A 5,209-nucleotide genomic window follows, 5' to 3' on the forward strand; every position below is an offset into this window, starting at 1 on the left:
TTTTGCTAACTCTAACCGCACTATAGTTTGATTTATCTTGACAGTTAGAATCCCATATTCTGACAACTGAACTCTGGAAGTGATACAAAAACTGCCTATCTCTCACAGAAACTCTGCTGTCAAGACTGTAATTTCCATTCATTTCTTTTTTCCCCAATAATGTTATTAAGATTTTAAAAAGAACAATAAAAGATAATACAAAGTAGAAGAAATGCAAAAAAAAAATCAAAAGCCCCCCTTTTTAAGAAAACAACTTCTCACCCTCATCACAAGCATAAGCCATTTCATAATTTCTTCACCCCTCTTAATTCACAGATATAAAACTCTTCAGCCCATAAACCATCTCTTAGCAATAAGCAGATCAAAGAGGTGACATCTTCTTCTTATCTAATGATTAGCAAAAAGTCCAGAGCTCTAGAATATTGAAATTAATTAACAAATATAAAACTCAACTTTCCACGTCTTGATTCTTAGTTACAACCCATCACAAAAAGAGACAAACTCCAATACCCATTCCAAATACCGGGCATTCCAAAGATAACCACCACAAATAACAACATAATCCCATTCAAATAACATTCCATATCTCAACTCTAAACTATTCACAAATATAAAGTAATCCCAGCATCCTAATAATTTTTTAAAAGGCTAAAATTTAATCTAACAAAAGAGCTAGTTTCCCCCTTTAAAAAAATCACACAATTAGATACTAAGCATTTAGATACTGAACAACTAGGATACAGAAAACAGCTATAAAGTAAAAAATTTAAACACCAAATAAGCACATCCAGTCAAAATACAAAACCCGCTCCACCCCCATCCCTCTGGCAGCAACAATGCATTCAAGCAAACCACTTGATGTGCTCTGCATCACCTGGGATCCCCAAGCCCACTGGCAAAACCATGTCTTCAAGGCCTTTTGGAAGAGTATTAAGGTGGGGGCCAGTCTTCTCTCTGCAGGGATGATGTTCCACAGGGAGGGAGCCACCACAGAGAAGGCCTTTCTTCTTGGTCCCACTAGCTGGACCTCCTTAACATACCTCACTCGATCTGGTGGGTCAGGTAGATGTACAGTAACTAGGAAAAATTCCCATAAATATTTATTTATTCTTTAAAAATATTTTTTCTGAGCCCTTAGTCTTTTTAAACGTTTCTATAGCCAAAACCTTGTCTTGCTTTTTGCTGCTTATTTTACATTCTTAAGAGTTCTAAAAATAAATCATTTTCTTGTATTGAGGCTTGAAGGTATTCACTCACCAGGTTTCCAGCTTAGTCCCTTTGAAGGCGTCTAACTTGATTAAAACAATTAGCAAACAATTCCAAAGGTAGTTAGCACAGAAATTGCCTGAACTTAGTGTCCTTTGAAAAAGGCTCCGTTTCAGGCTGGAGCAATTGTGAATTCCCACGTTTCATGCTTTCCACACCACCACCCGAGATTGCTGTCTTTCAGTCTCTTCATGAGGAAAAAGGAATGACCATAGAAAGAAACCACTTGGACAGTCTTGCATCACTCTCTTTTATCCAGATGAACTGAAGGAGCCAATCTACTGACAGTTCCTTTAAAAAATCTGCTAATGTCAGCTCAGCTTCTTCACAAAGTCATCTTCAGTTGGCCATCTTCCCCCAGAAGTCCATTTCTATTCATTTCTCATTTTATTTTTATTTATTTTTCAAATTTTGCCACTGCCCATCTCCCCCCCACAAGAGGGACTCTGGGCGGTTTACAATAAAAACAATCCATTAAAACAATAACCATAAAATATAAATACATACTAATAGTGGACCACGAGTGGGAAAGGCATCTGTCCTTTAAAGAACAGCTTGTTGGTATCACAGAATCAAGAAATTTATAATTCATGCAAGGCTCTTAAAAAAGTTGGTAAAAATTATGGACTTTTAGATGCCAGAGTATATATTTTTATATTTATATATTTTAGATTTTTTTATCCAACCTTTATTTTTTTTATAAATAACTCAAGGCAGGGAGCATACCTAACACTCTTTCCTCCTATTTTCCGCACAACAGCAACCCTGTGAGGTGAGGGGCTGAGTTGGGCTTTCATGCCTCAAGGCAGGACTAGAACTCTGTGTCTCCTGGTTTCTAGCCTGTTGCCTGTTGTTAATTCAGTTCTTATAACTTCATTTTGTCAAACTACTAAAATCTATTTTGATGTTATGATATATAAACACTCTAGAATAAATACATAAGTTTCTATTACAGATTGTTTCTTGCCCAACCTAAAGCAGAAAATTATGCAAGTGTTCATATTCATATTAATAAAAATGTACATTTTATTTAGATTTTACTTCTACACATATTTTATTTAGATGACAATGCCTATGGTCCATCACATACAGCATAATTCTACAAATACTTAATACTATATCTGCAAATATTTAATATAATTCCTTAGATACTAAATTTTAGGAGGCTGTATAAGAGCAAAACATTAGGTTAAATTTAACAATTTCTTTAGTTCCCAGCCTATTCAATCTGTTGTGATGTGCTAACATAGTTTCATTTGGTTACTTAATCTTTTGAACTGCTTCCATACTGGGTGATATATACATTTCAGTATATATTTAAATCAATTATTGACTTGACATCCATATGGCAATTGTTCATGACCTAGTCCTACAGTATTTTTTTTCCACATAGTCTAATTGATACCCAGAATTTTATCAATCACACTAACTAACCCCTCCCACCAACTCATGAACATGCAACAAAGTAAACATGGCAATTTTACACTAAAGAATCAAAGGGCTTCCAATTTAGCTGATGTTCCCATCTGCTTTTCTTCAACTTTTTCACTTTCCTGTTGAACATACTGGTCCAGCAAGGAAGTGAGATGAGCAGGGCCACGCTGCAGCAGTCTGCTAGTGTGGGATGTCATGAGGGAGAACACACCTGCAGTTTCCCCTTGGGCAGCCACTAGAGATGGCAGCTTAGCATAATTTACAAAGCCTTGTTTGCTTAGGATGACATCGTCGATGCAAGCTCCTGGAAAAAATGAAATAAAACATTGATGTTAGGATGGAAATCTATTTTAAAAAATTACAAGAAAATTGCAGAATTTGAATTTTACATTTTATTTCCAGACATGCAGAATTATAAAAAGAGGTGGCTGAATGTGTTAAACATATGTCCAGAGGAAAATAAAATGCTCAGAAGACTTCTACCTAAAAGATAGTTTAAAAATACATTAAATAAATAAAATTGCATCAAATAAATAAGATAGGCAACTTGATTTTTTAGGTCAAGTTTTGATTTGTACTTGCAAGAATTAAGTGCCCAGCACTATGTACATCCACATACTCAGTGAGCCTTTTATTTATTTCCACACTGAAGCTTTCACATGGTTCTTAAGGCACTTCTCAGCTAGCAGTTTACAAGGCCATTTCTTTAGTTTTAGTAGTAGAAAGGCATCCTATGGCACAGGAATACTTGAAAGGGTTCCACAGGACTAAGGGAACAACAACGACAAGAACAACCCTGTTCACAAGAGATTAAAGGGAAAAAACACTCTGCAAGGGATGGAGAATTTTTTTTCCTAGTTCCTTGTAGGGAGTTCTTATCTACAGGGAACTAAGGGGAGTTTTTTACCCATAGTCCCTCGCATACAACTTTCCCTTAGAGACTAAGGGGAGAAAAAAGGCTTAGTCCCTTATGGAGAGCTTTTTTTCCCCCCTAGTCACTAAGGTGCAGAGGAAAGAGTGGGGTTTCTCAACTGACATTTAGAAGCCCTACCCTTCTTGATCAGGGGTTCTGGAGATTTTTTTTTTTAACAAGCAGCTTCTGCCCCGAAATTTTTTTAAAAACCCTGTCCTATGGCTTCAGAGCATGGTGTGAGCCATGTCTACTCCAGGTATCCCAACTGTACTTAGTTAATCTGCTTCTTCCACAGCTTCTTTCCCAGTGATCTAACTCCCTCATACATTAGCCTTCTCCAACCTGGATATCTCCAGATATGTGGGCAACTTCCAGAATTCCCAACCATTGGTGAGAACTCTGGGAGTTAAAGTCCACAAACATGGGAAGTGTCTAGGTTGGGGAAGGCTGCTTATCCCCTCCCATTACTCATTGCTAATCTTTTTGCTAATCAAAAAAGTTTTAAGTCCTCTCAGTAAAAAATGAACCACCAATAGTTCTGCAGTATCTCAGACTTTAAGAGTATAGTCATTGACACAATGCAGAGATCTCATCCCTTACCTAGCATGTTAATCTGTGGCACATGCTTCAGGATTCGTAGTGTTTCCTGGGCCCTTGTTTCCATACTGACAAGTAGAAGGTTGCGTTCCACAAAGAGAGGGAGGAGATTCTTATATTTAGATTCCAAAAGAAAGGGAATCATGATCTGGAAAGGTGGAGATAAAAAGCCTACTAAATGCCAAGGATTATATCAGTGTTGTCCTTACAGAGAAAAAATATCACTAATGGCAGAGGTTATAGCAGAAGGGGAAGGGAGCCATATTTCCCCCTGCAGACCCCAAAATAAGTGTTCATATTATAGTGATGGAGGGGGTTGGGGGAGGGTTGAAGGAACAAATAAGAAACAAAGATCCTCTCTCTATTCCACTACAGCAAATCGGTGCTGGATCAAACAGGAACACCACATAGAATCTCATAATGATATTGCCAAGCTATAGCAAAACTCTAGTTTTCATCCACAGAAGTAGGAGATGCTGAAACTATAACTCTTCTCTCTGCATTTGAACCTTTAAATGGAAGGTAGGACCTCTGGGTTGAAGTCTTACAACTCTACCAATGTAAACATATTAACTTCAAGAGAAGGAAAAACCCAGTCGAGATAGGGGAAGGCACCAAGAACAACAAGGCAACAAGAGTTGAGGGATAAAATCGTACCACTACATTCTACAGTCTGTGTGGGCCACTGATCAATTAAATTATTATTTGATAAGTCACTGACTAGATATTAGCTAAAGAAGAGTATAAGAGACATTTTTTCTATAGAAACTTTTTGTTAAATTAGAAATTCCTTGGATGATCCTTCTGAAAAGGCAAAATAATTTTTTCAGGGCAAGCAGAATTTTTAAGCCTAAGTGCAAATTTTATTTTTACAAGTTAAAGAGAGCAGAAGGAAAAAAGAACCCTTTAGTACATACTCCTATTACACCACTATATCTCTGAAAGGACTGCGAATACAAAACTGTACCTTATTGGGGAAAAATTTGACATGGGTATTAT

The sequence above is a fragment of the Candoia aspera genome, chromosome 4 (assembly GCF_035149785.1).
Source record: "Candoia aspera isolate rCanAsp1 chromosome 4, rCanAsp1.hap2, whole genome shotgun sequence".
Classification (NCBI taxonomy): domain Eukaryota; kingdom Metazoa; phylum Chordata; class Lepidosauria; order Squamata; family Boidae; genus Candoia; species Candoia aspera.